Raw genomic sequence first — 13,210 nt, 5'->3', positions numbered from 1 at the left:
ACATACAATTTCAATAAGGCCTCTTTAGATTAACAATATTCTTAATTTTAATGGAGTCAAATGTGTCAATATTTTCTTTTACATTAAATGCTTTTTGTGCCTTAAGAAATCTTCTCTTTCTCTGAAGACTAAAAGTCTTAAAGAAAACTAAGGAAATCCTTTTCTATCCAAGTCTAAAAGTCTTAATGTTTTCCTTCTAACATTTAAGACCTAGAACTTTCTCAAGTTGACTTTTTTGTATATAGTATGAAGCAGGAATCCGTTAAAGATAACCATTTCTTCTCTGTTCCATATACTGAATAGCCCCTCCTTTTCCTACAAATCCGACATACACCAAAGTTCTAAACACATGTGAGCATGTCTCCAGCTCCTATAAAAAGGATTATTTCATAAATAACTTCTTTTCCAAATGCTTATGCTTCCAAAGGGCAAGGAGATCCTTATAGAACAGGGATATGTGCACACTGTGAAGGTTTTTATTCATTTGCCTCTTCCCACCCCAGACCCATTGTCTAGCCTTCTCTGCCCTTCTCTGGGCTCCAGGAAGCTGACCTACACCACCCAGCATCCCTTGCCCACTGCACCACCAGCACGGAAGGTGACTGCACCACCCAGCATCCTTTGCCCACTGTGCCACCAGCATGGAAGGTGACTGCACCACCCAGCATCCCTTGCCCGCTGGCTTCCAGAGGGCTTTGGCTCACAGAAGCCACCAGCAAGAAAGTGAGAGCCAGAAGAAATGAAGTATCTATGCGCAACCCATCTCCTTGCCCACCCCTACCCGGGCTGTCACTGCATCCACACTTCCCCCTCCATGACTAGAGCTCTCAGTGGGCCCTAGGAACACAGCTTCCTCCCTTGCTGCTTATGGCCCAGAAAAGGTATTGGTTCCTTCTGTTACTAGCTCCGGGCTGCTTTGCCTTCCTTTGGGGGTTCCCTGGACTCTGCCCTCACCACTTTAAGTCATTCTGTCATTAAATATTCTTCAGGTAAATCTTCAGGATATGCCATCTGATATGGTTTGGCTCTGTGTTCCCACCCAAATTTCATCTTGTAGCTCCCATAATTCCCATGTGTTGTGGGAGGGACCCAGTGGGAGATGACTGAATCATGAAGGTGGGTCTTTCCTGTGCTGTTATCATGATAGTGAATGGGTCTCATGACATCTGATGGTTTTAAAAACGGGAGTTTCTTTGCACAAGCTCTCTCTTTGCCTGCTGTGTAAGATTGTGACTTGCTCCTCCTTGCCTTCTGCCATGATTGTGAGGCCTCTCCAGCCATGTGAAACTGAAAGTCCAATAAACCTCTTTCTTTTGTAAATTGCCCAGTCTCGGGTATGTCTTTATCAGCAGCGTGTAAACAAAATAATGCACCAGCCCCTACCTCCCAGGGCTCTGACTGACACCACGGTTTTCTGTAACTACAGAATCCCATCACTAGAGAACATCTGAACAAACTCAAGGGTCTGAAATCCAGACACTACCTTCACTGTCCAATATTTATGGAGTGACTACCTTGGATAGCATACTTTACAAAGTGCTGGATGTGCCAATTTCAACTACTGTAAAATTTGCATCTCTCTTATACTCAGTCTGAGATCTGCAGAAAGAGGGGGTCTTCAGAACAGTTCTGAGTATTTCAGCAGTGAGTCACAGCCTTTTTTCTTTTCTTTTCTTTTCTTTTTTTTTTAAAGTAATGGGCATCTGAGCAAGGGTTCTGTGGTCAGCTTACTGCTCTCTAGAGAGGCTTTCATCCCAGGGCTACACAATGCCTTTCTGCCTATTAGCATCTGCATTCATTCAGCTTACTAGAGCAACTAAAACACTGCCACCTGTCATAATAGCCATCCCGGCATATCTATAGATTCTTTAGATGTGTTTTGTTAAACACACACACACACACACAGAGAGAGAGAGAGAGAAAGAGAGAGAGAGAAGCAGAGAGAGAGAAAGAGAGAGAGAGAAGCAGAGAGAGATAAAGAGAGAGACAGAGACACAGAGAGAGAACTATTTATTTTTCAGACAGGGTCTTGCTCTGTTGCTCAAGCTGGAGTGCAGTGGTACAATCTCAGCTCACTGCAACCTCTGCCGTCCGGGCTTGAGCGATCCTCCCGCCTCAGCCTCCTGAGTAGCTGGGACTACAGGCGCATGCTACCACATTCAGCTAACTTTTTAATTCCTTGTAGAGATGGGGTCTCATTATATTGTCCAGGCTGGTCTTGAACTCCTGGAGTCAAGCAATCCTCCCAGTTCAGCCTGCCAAAGTGCTGGGATTACAGGGTTAAGCCACCACACCTGGCCAGAACTGACTTTAACTACACTAGTTTCTAATCTATAACAGTTCTGATTCATGAAAGAAACAAATAAAAATGCGTCCTATAATTCTGAATGGTGTCATTCTGATTCTGGACACAGGATTTACTCAGGCTGCAATGGAGAGTACAGGAAGAAGACAATGTTATTTCCTTAAAAAGGAGTCAATCAAAGACATTCACATGCAAGGCTGTTTCAGTGAAAAAATATTTTCATTGCATTTTCAGAAGTCTCCAAAGTTCTTTTTCCCTCTCTAGATAGTCATTTATTGGCCATGGATTTTTTTTCTAAACATAAATTTTCAATCTGCATTCTTGGTGTACTTCTGCTCACTCTGCAATAGACAGTTTTCTTATTCACAAATCATTTGCTCTTATTCACTATTTAGTGTCTACCATTTGCTTCAATGCAACCTTCTCTTCCCTTCCGGCCTCTCTTACATCCCTTCTCTCTTGATCCCCCTTTCCTTTATTGTCTCCCTTCCCCGGGTTCATTGTGAGATCATGGCATCCCCTCACTTCCCCCCAATATTAACCAAGTGTCCTAAAATCACTGCTACTCCAAGGACAGAGTTCCTCCCTTCAGATGTGGCGTTCCCCTTGGGAATTGGGCTATCCTTGGGGCATTTGATTAGAAGCCAGTAAGGTTGCCCAGGCAACCATTCCAAATTGTCCTAAGATGACTGGCCAGTGTGTTTTCCGCAGCCTGATGTGAAGGTCACACTAGCCGACCCTGTGACAGTTAAAGGCAAAGTCTCTGTGCAATCAGCCAAAGGCCCAGAAAACATCCATCAAAATGAGTTCAATAACATTTGCATAATCATAAAATTGTCAGACTCCCAAGGCCATAAGGACCCACTCAAAGCTGTTTCAAAGAGCCAAAGATACCAGATTTGAGAATGAGTAACAATAGGTGAGTGTGCTAAAATCATTAAAAAGAACACTTTAAAACCCAACCAAATGGAATCCAATCACTTAGTCAGTGTAAATACTAAATACTCAGTTTTCTCAAAGGATTTAAAAACAGTTCTACCCAAGGCAAGGAATAAACTGAAGGGCCTGGGAAACGTCACTCCATATCCTTTTACTTTTTACAATTTCCTTAATTGTAAAACGTATTTAATAAGCAAGAGCCAATATCGAAAGATATACCTATACCCACTTAACTAACAATACATTTGACAAAATCTCAATCAAGATTTGAATCCAGTGGGGGAAAATATCTACAACAAGGCAGACGAGAAATCCATGTCTCTAATACATTGTGCTCTCACAAAACAATAAGCCAAAACAGGAATATCTTTAAATAAAAATGGGAAAAACACAAAGGAGGGAATGTAACCACAAAATTCAAATGGCCAACACAATACAGAAAAATGCTCTGTCTGAATAATAGAGATGCAATTTAAGACAATGTAAAATCACTTTTCACATAACAGGTTGATAGAGAATCAGAGTAAACTTTTAGAGTGAACTAGTAGTAAGTCTTACAAGGCTTCAACATCTTTAAGAAGTTATTTTAAGCACAAAATCAAGCAAGTACATACTCCTGTGTACAAAGATGTTCATCACAGTGTTGCTTATGGCAACAACAAAAAAATAGGACACAACCTATGTGTCCACCAAATCTCTGCAGCCATTATAAACAACGATAAATATAGAGCTACCAACTTGGAAACACTGGGGAAAGGAGAGGCTTATAAAGCAGCAGGTGTGCATGACTATTTTTATGAAAAATAAATATAATAAATGATTTACAGGAATATAAATACTAGAGAAGAAAATCTGAGTATTTAACACCAAATATTATCTATTTCTGGATAGTGGGATCATTTATAGGAGATTTTTATTTCTTGGAGGAGGGTCTATCTTATTTCTCTCTGCCCTGTACAAATATTACTTCTTATAACAACATTTACTTTTCAAATGTTAAAAGAACTTACAATTAATTTTTATGCATACCAAGATTCTGTTTTATTTATTTATTTTTGAGACGAGTCTTGCTCTGTCACCCAGGCTGGAGTGCAATGGCGAGATCTCTGCTCACTGCAAGCTCCGCCTCCTGGGTTCACGCCATTCTCCTGCCTCAGCCTCCCAAGTAGCTGGGACTACAGGCGTGTGCCACCTTGCCCAGCTAATTTTTTGTATTTTTAGTAGAGACAGGGTTTCACCGTGTTAGCCAGGATGGTCTCGATCTCCTGACCTCGTGATCCGCCCGCCTGGGCCTCCCAAAGTGCTGGGATTACAGGTGTGAGCCACCGTGCCCAGCCGATTCTGTTTTATCAGCAAACCTTTGCTTTGGGCCAAGATTATGAAATCTCTCTGTAATATCTGAGTCTCTACAAATTAGAATATAGAAGGTTTATGGACATCTATGGATTTTAGGTAGATGAATGAACCAAGGATTAAAATTACATCACCATCATCAATTCCTGTAAACCAGGCTGGTGGCAGGAAAGGCTGCAGCCTGGGGTTGCTCCGTGACAACTACAGAAGCAGAACTTCCTGGGGCTGGAAGAGAACATGCTGCAAACCATCACTGCTTACAGTCTCCATAAAGGTGACTCTTTAGTAGACGACTTCCTTCATTCCTCTCCATTCCCAATGCATAACATAGAAAAAGAGAGAGAAAAGTTGGTAGTGTGGCAGAGGACATGGGATGCGAAAGTGTGCACACTTTCAAACACAGCACTCCTTGGTGATTTACTCCAGTGGGAACAATATAAATGCTATGCCTGTGACAGGTCACTTCACAGTACAGATCTGAACTCAGGAAAGTGAAGCCATTGATTTATACCTGTCTGCCAGGTAAAAGTATCTAAAACATGCTACTTCATGTATTGATTGTGAAACCAGCCCTCCTCCCTACTCCCCAAAACATGGTTGGTTGACTGAGTCAATTATCCTGTGAGTATCACTCACTGACCAAAGCTACATCTTTGCAAAGCCAATCCTCATCTCTGTAAGAATAGACTGTACTTGGCTGATAGACGGTGCTTACTGATGATCAGCTAAATCACTGTAGGAATATTTAGAAGTTTACTACTTGAAAAGGCCAGTGAAAAATGTGTGACACGTACATAATCGACAAAGATTTCTGATCAAATAATTATCTTAGAACTTAACATACATTTCCAATAAACCATGCTCATAGCTTCATCTACTCTTTCAGAGTATTTCCTTCAGTTTCGCTCAATAATGACCCAGTCACGTATTAAAGAGCTGTATATTATCTTTACAATGCATTCTTTCAAGTAGTACTACCTGCTTATTAGATGTTTCCCAGTGATGTTTCTACCCTACACTAAAATAGTTGACAATACCCTGTGGTCACCCAAATTTAAACAACTTCTCTCAAATTCTTTATTTTTATTCAATTTATATCTATTTATCTTCTTTTCTTATTCTTTCTCTGGCCATCTCTAAACTGCACACAATCAAGATTTCCACAGGCTGTTTTTGGTGGTTGGAATTTACATTTGATATGAATAGTCTAGTTGAAATAGCCAAGCCCCAGAATGGAGGGGGAAACAAAGAGCTTCTTTACCTCAGAGAGCCCTGAGCTGCCTCAATGGGCTGAAGAGTCAATTACCTCTGAGCTAAACCCACCATAAAGCCGGCACTCTGGGCAGATCCTGGCTTAATGGACACAGCCTGGGTCTCCCAAGAGGGCGATTTTTTTCAGATGCTTTCACTGCTCAGCCACACTCCAGCAATGTCCTGTTACTGCATATTTCCATGCAGCATCTCAGCAACATCCTAAAAATCCAAGATCGATGAGAATATCCCCCTTTAGGAGATCAACCTGACGTCAGCAACAGAAGTAGAACCATAAGTGACAGAGTATGGCTGCATAGACAACTCATCTGCTGCTGCTGCAACATCACATTTTACTTTCAACAGAAAAATACATTTCAGCTTCTGCATTTTTCCCTACGAAATTGAATAAGGATGTATACTATGAGATATATTTTATAAACAAAGATTTCAAATTCCAATAAGAACACTATTCATTTTTTGGCTGGGCACAGTGGCTCACGCCTGTAATCCCAGCACTTTGGGAAGCTGAGGCAGATGGGTTGCTTGAGCCCAGGAGTTCAAGACCAGCCTGGGCAACATGGCGAGACCCTGTGTCTACAAAATGATACAAAATTTTAAAAAAGGCCCAGCCATGGTGGTGTGCATCTGAAGTCCCAGCTACTAAGGAGACTGAGGTGGGAGGATCACTTGAACCTGGGAGTTAGAGGTTACAGTGAGCCAAGATCACCCCATTGCACTCCAGCGTAGGTGACAGAGTAAGACCCTGTCCACCCGCCTCCCCAGCCCCCCAAAAAAGAAGGAGATTGTTCATTTTTTAACTTAAAAAAAGGCGGGGGTGGGGGTGGAGGATATACTTCCCATTAATCCAAGGTAGTCAATCAGCAAAATGGAACTCGATGTCTAAAGCCTCAGCCAAACCAGTTTCCACATTCTAGCATTTGTTATGTGTATGCCTCAGGTTCTATCAGCACATAGTAGTTATTACATTTGAGCTATGGGGGAACAGACACCTCCATGGTCAGCTTTTAGACCTACAGCATGACATTATCCTCTGTCGATATCTCCAGCCTCTTTCCTAAGCACTCGAAATCTTAAAACTTTCAGTATTAATCATATTTTTATGTTTCTGAAATCCCCAGACCACCACTTAGGAGGACATCCTGAACCTGTTGCCTTGAAATAGCATTGCTCGGAAGGCAGTGAGGATGATGGCGAATGTGGTTATTTTAACCTATCCAGCCTGCTAGGATTTATTGTCCACAGTTCAGCACATTGAAGATGACATGCCACAGTGTCACTAATTGCTCCTGACATGTGAGGTTTACCACTGGAACCTCTGAATATAAAATGGGTCTTGGATTTAACAGCACGTAATTAGTTGCTGTTACACTCCAAAAGTAGAATCTTGCTGGAAAGGGGTCCGATGGGATGGCTTTCAGCAGCAACACACACTGATTATAAATAATTACTTGCCAAGAATCAGCCATTCGGAGGCTGACACATATTTCAGTTTCCCTCCCCAACACCCTAGCCTAATACCTGCTACAAAACTCACTTTCTCTGGCTCCTCATTGATTCTCATGCAAATGACACCCTTGGCCCCTAGGGTGCTATCTCCAAACCCAATTGTTATGGAACTAATACCCTTAGGCCAGATAGTAGGATTAAAGCACCACAGGTTTTGAAATTCACCTTGGGATCTGGAAACTTGGCTTTGCCACCTACTATTTTTTATTTTCAGTAAGCTGTACTACTTCTGTGCTTCCATTTCCTATTTTGTAAAATGGGGATAGAAATACCTACTCCAAAATGTTGTTGTGTGGTTTAAATCTGAATATAGATGATGCAACCAACCCAATTCTTGGCCCACAGTAAGCATTCGTTAAATGGTATCTTTAATAAAACTCCATTTTTTTACAGTCTATCACTAACAGTCTATTTTATGTTGGTCTTGCTCTTGAATAAAGGCAAATTGGACAAGTAGGATTACATCTAGAATCCTTCAGGCTACAACAAAAAGGGAATCGAGTCAAAGCGGGTAAGTAGGGAAACAAAACTGTCAAAGACAGAAGAGTCAGGAGTGGAGAGAATAAAAAAAAAGCAAAGAATTATGTACAAGAGGTAAAAATTCAGGTCTAATTAAAAAGGAGCAGGGATAGGCTGGGTGTGGTGGCTCACATCTGTAATCCCAGCACTTTGGGAGGCTGAGGTGGGCAGATCACGAGGTCAGGAGTTCAAGACTAGCCTGGACAACATGACAAAACCCCATCTCTACTAAAAATACAAAAATCAGCTGGGCATGGTGACGTACACCTGTATTCCCAGCTACTCGGGAGGCTGAGGCAGGAGAATCACCTGAACCCGGGAGGCAGAGGTTGCAGGGGGCAGAGATCGTGCCACTGCCCTCCAGCCTGGGCAACAGAGCAAGACTCCATCAGAAAAAAAAAAAAAAAAAAAAAAAGAAGGGGGATAAAAGACAGGGAGAGAAAAAAGTCAGTAAAAGAGGAAGAAGTTGAAAGAGAATCATGGAAAAGATGGTAAGGAGATGTTTGAGAAGCAAACAAGGGGAAAGCCATTTCCATTACCAACCCAGAATACCTCTATTAATAGAATGAAGAGCATTTTGTCAAGAATAGCTTACCTTCCTATAGCATGCTCTCTCTCTCTTTTTTTTTTTAAATTTTTTTAAATAATGCTTACAGATTTATCTGTTTGCCCTAAGAAGGACTCACCCAACAAGAGAGGCCAGGCAGAAACTGTTATCCTCAATTTACATCTGAGGACAAAGAGTCAAGAGGCTGACTTGTCTACAGATGGAGCACGTAGGCATTTCCTACTTGTAAAATAAAATCTTTAACACCTTCCAACCTCCTTTTTAAAAGCACAGTCTGGTTAGCCTTTTATAGCAGAAACAAATTCTATCCTATTCTGGTCAAAGAAAAAGGAAATTAAAACTTTTTTGGGCTTGAGGGAAAGTTCTTGAAACCTTAAAAAATTTATTTTAAAACAATTTCAAACTTACAGGTAAACTCTCAGAACAGTACAAAGAACGTCCATATCTGCTTCACTCAAAAACCCTATTGAAACTGCCAACCACTGATACAAAAGTTAGGAAGAAATTACTTGGGCAGATAGTGAGGACACGGAAGTCCTCCATAAGGTTTTCCTTTTCATGAAACCAGCCCCAAATTATTTTCCTTTCTAACAATGAGTAGCTTGTAAAATTGAGCTGCAGACATAGATGCCGGCAGTTGTGCCAATCATGTTCGAGATGGCGGCTCCATCTTCCCTTCTCTTTGTCAGCCACCGGTACAGTAAGAAGCAGACAAGATGGTTCAGATCAACTGGAAAGGCTATTTGCATAATAAGATTAGGGTGGGGCAACCAGCCTTCCCTATGCACTATGTAAATGTCATACCTGATGGAACCAATCTGTGAGCCCTATGTAAATCAGGCACCACCTCCTCAAACCTGACTATAAAATCAGGCACATTCACCACCTGCTGGTCCCTTCCACTGGGAGACCCCTTTCTCTATAGAGAGAGCGGTTTCTCTTTCTCTTCTCTTCTGCCTATTAAACCTCCACTCCTAAACTCGTGTGTGTCTGTGTGCTAAATTTTCCTGGCGTGCGATGACGAAACCCCGAGTATACACCTCGGACAATGTAGCCACTTCACCATCCCACTGACTTCTTTTGTAGCAAAAGGATTCAGTTCAGGATCATTCATGGTATTTGTCATGCCTCTCAGTTTCCTGCAATTCAAAACAGTTCTTTGGTCCTTCCTTGAGTTTCATCACCTTTAAAAATACTCTATTTTAAAATAACTTAAGTTGCATGAACAGTACAAAGAACTCACACTCCTCTTTCCCTTTCACTTAGACATTGGATTATTTAGTCTTCAGCACTTTCTGAATCATTTGAGAGTGAATTGTGGATATGATGCCCCTTCACTCCTGTATATTCCAGTATGTATTTCCCAAAACAAAGGCACTCTCTTATATAATAATCATCTGACTAGCTCAATCAGTGACTGAATGCTAATAGAATATTACTATCTAATTCACAAATGCCATTCAGCTCGTCCCAACAGTGGCTCTTTCTCCTTCCAGGCCCAGGATCCAATTTGGGACCATGCATTACATTTAGTTATCCAATCTCTTCTTCAGCGTGGAGTAGTTTCTCGGTCTTTCCTTGCCTCTCATCCTTGACAGTTTTAACAAGCCAAACCTTTTATTCTCTCAGATGACTCAGGTCACCCTCAATTTGAATCCATCTGATGTCTCCTCATGACCAGACTCAGGCCACGCATTCCTGGCAGGAAGATGCCAAAAAAACATAAAGTCACCATTTTCCTCCTCGTAATTGATAGGTACGTTGTAGAGAAACACTATGAGACTATGCCAATATCCTGTTCCTCAAGCCTCCATTCTTAGCATCCACCAAACTTAGCATCCATTGACAATTCCTGCCTTAATCAATCATCACTATGTTTGCCAAATGGTGATTATTCTAGTTCCTACATTCCTCCTACATTCATTGGTCAGCATTCCCAACCAATAAAAGAAGAGCTTCCTCTCTCTCACCTCCGCTTATTTATTTTTATCAACACAGACTCATTGAATCCTATTTCATGTAATGACTTACAATCTGTTACTCTCATTTATTTTGACACTCTAGTTTTCCCAGATATGGTCAGTGAGAGTCTTTCATACTTGCCTTTTTAAAAAGTAAATTGAGTGAATATGATTTCATGTACCAAGGGGTATATTCAGGGCCAAAAACCTCTGCTTTCTCAATTCACTTTGGGAGTTATAAGACAACACAGAGAAATCGTTCATGAATGTAATCCTTTTTTCCCCCTTTCCAATATCTACTAACCAACATTTAAATACAAACAGATATCCTCTTAGAATCAGCTGTCAGATAATATTTAAAGTGGCATGTCTATATTACCCTTCATAAAAAGATGAAAGACGTAAAAAAGAATCTTTGGTATCAAGGTCCTATGGATTGATTTTGTACTTGCCTAGCCAGCCCCCTCAAATGAGTAAGTTAGGACCTTCCTCAAACTTCTCCCTTGGTTCAAGACCCTCCTTAGGTGATTTCACCCAGGCTAGAAATAATACCAGCCTCCAAACCAATAAATGAAATTGTGTGTGTGTCACGCACCAGACCCAGTGTAGATGCACAATACATAGCAACTCTTATCTTTTGTCCCCTTCACCTGCCCCAGAACTAAACATTCATTTTTCCTCCAGTACCACACACCTCCATTACTGGTCACCTCAAAGTCATCTCCTCAGTTGACAAAACTCTGCTAGTGCTAGAACCCAGCCTCTTTTTTTCAACATTGCTGCCAAAGTTTCAGCTCCAACTCCTGCCACTAACACTCTCCCTCCCTTCCCTTACTTCACCAGACTCCTCTCCCTAAATCACAGGAACATGACACTCCCCAAGAGAGAGGGCTTCTTCTCTCTCTGCAGAATAAAGCTGGGTCCCCAAGCTCTGGCAGCAAACTAGGTCTCTCTCGCCGTCTATACTCCAACCTCACAGAACTCTGGGCCTGCAATTAGGTTTTACTTATTTGTCTACCACAATCCAATGCAAAACCTTGAAATTAGGTGGTATTCAGCCTCATCTCCACTGCCCTGCTCTGAGCTCAGTAAATGTTTGCTGTGATAACAAACAAAAAGGCACCTGTGGAAGACACAGCTGTCCACTTATTAGAAACACCACACATAAAAGGGCCAATTTTTCCAGAATTTTATTACTGATTCACATTTGAATAGTGACACATTTGTTTTGGATAGCAGAGGAATGAGGTTATTTGGCATACATCAGCAGAATAGGTAAAAACTTATTTTATATAGACATTACTTCCATAGCTCATAACTAATAAGAAACCCACTGAATAAAACATTTCATTACCATTCCCAATCCCAGAAGTACCAAGGTTTTTTTGTTTCTGTTTTTTCTTTTTTTTTTTTTTTTAAAAAAGGATAATTTTGCTTTTAAACCAGTACTTTGCATCAAAGACTTATTTGATGGTCAATTTTATGTGTCAACTTTGTTACAAGCTACCGTCTAGTTATTAAACCAAACACTAATCCAGGCATTGCCGTAAAGGTTTTTGTTTGTTTAGAGACACGGTCTTGTTCTGTTGCCCAGAGTGGATGCAGTGGTATGATCACAGCTCACAGCAGCCTCGATCTCCTGGGCTCAAGCAATCCTCCTGCCTCAGCCTCTTGAGTAGCTGGAACTACAAGCATGTGCCACCATACCTGGCTGATTAAAAAAAAAATTTTTTTTTAAGAGACAGGGTCTCACTATGTTGCCTAGGCTGGCTTCAAACTCCTGGGCTCAAGTGATCCTCCTGTCTCAGCCTCCCGAGTAGCTGGGATTACAGGCATGAGCCACCGTGCCTGGTTCCATGTGAAAGTATTTTGTAGATGTGACTAAAGTCCATAATCAGTTGACTTTAAGTGAAGATTATAAGTGGGCCTGATTGAATCAGTTGAAGCCTTAAGGGCGGAGCCGAGTTCCCCGGGAAGAAATTCCACCTGTGAACAGCAGCCCCACCCTGTGCCAGAGAATTCCAGCCTGTTTGTCCAGACAGCCTGTCCTATGGATTGATTTTGTACTTGCCTAGCCAGCCCCCACAAATGAGCAAGCCAATGTGTGCAATAAATCTTTTATCTTCTATCGGTTGTGTTTCTCTGGTAGAACTCTTGACCAATCTACTTCCAGAATGAAAGGGGAAAGAGGATGTAACAGCTGAACAGTTAGCAAGATCTATATAAGGCCTTTACAGGATTGCCTTATTTTGGAGTGGGAAGTAGTCAGGCTCCTAGAACATCAGATACCCCATATTCAAACATAAGTTCAAATACATATAACATATGCCACGGCTTCTGTCCAACTGCATTCATTACACATTCAGTTGGCAAATATTTGTTATGAAAGGCACTGGGGAGAGAATAGTGTGCCAGACAGGCATGGTCCCTGCTCTTAGGGAGTTTACAGGATAGTGGGACATCATCAGTCATCAAACAAGTAATTATACAAATACTTGATTAATTATAATTATAATGAGTGCTGGGAAATACAGGATGCTGTTGGCATATTTAGTAGGGGAACTAACCAACTGGGGAGGGCTTTTGGAAATGCCACCGAGGAATGACACCGAAGATGAGAAGGGCAAGCAGGCAGTAGCTAGGCAGAGGACAGGAGGAAGAGCAGTCCAGTCACAGCAGACACTTGTGCAAAGGCCTTATGCAGTAAACCATCTACATGAATTCAAGCACCTAAAAGATGACCAGTCGGTCTGGGCTGTTGTAAATTAGGAATGGGGAACATAT

General features: G+C 41.5%; 1 protein-coding gene across 13 annotated transcripts in view; it reads right to left on the bottom strand.

The window, feature by feature from the left end:
- OSBPL6 (oxysterol binding protein like 6) overlaps positions 1-13,210 on the bottom strand; it is a 203,047-nt gene that overhangs the window by 169,249 nt on the left and 20,588 nt on the right. The window contains exon 2 of one of the 13 annotated variants that reach the window (XM_063790607.1): positions 10,080-10,163. The exons of 11 other annotated variants lie outside the window; for them this stretch is intronic. The gene's annotated coding sequence lies outside the window, so the exon portion shown is untranslated. Of the gene's footprint in view, positions 1-9,992; positions 10,164-13,210 lie in introns of all 13 variants that reach the window. One more of the 13 variants, XM_063790605.1, reaches the window with a different exon arrangement.

The sequence above is a fragment of the Pan troglodytes genome, chromosome 13 (genome assembly GCF_028858775.2).
Source record: "Pan troglodytes isolate AG18354 chromosome 13, NHGRI_mPanTro3-v2.0_pri, whole genome shotgun sequence".
Taxonomy (NCBI): Eukaryota; Metazoa; Chordata; class Mammalia; order Primates; family Hominidae; genus Pan; species Pan troglodytes.
This window is presented reverse-complemented; position numbering and strand designations above follow the sequence as displayed.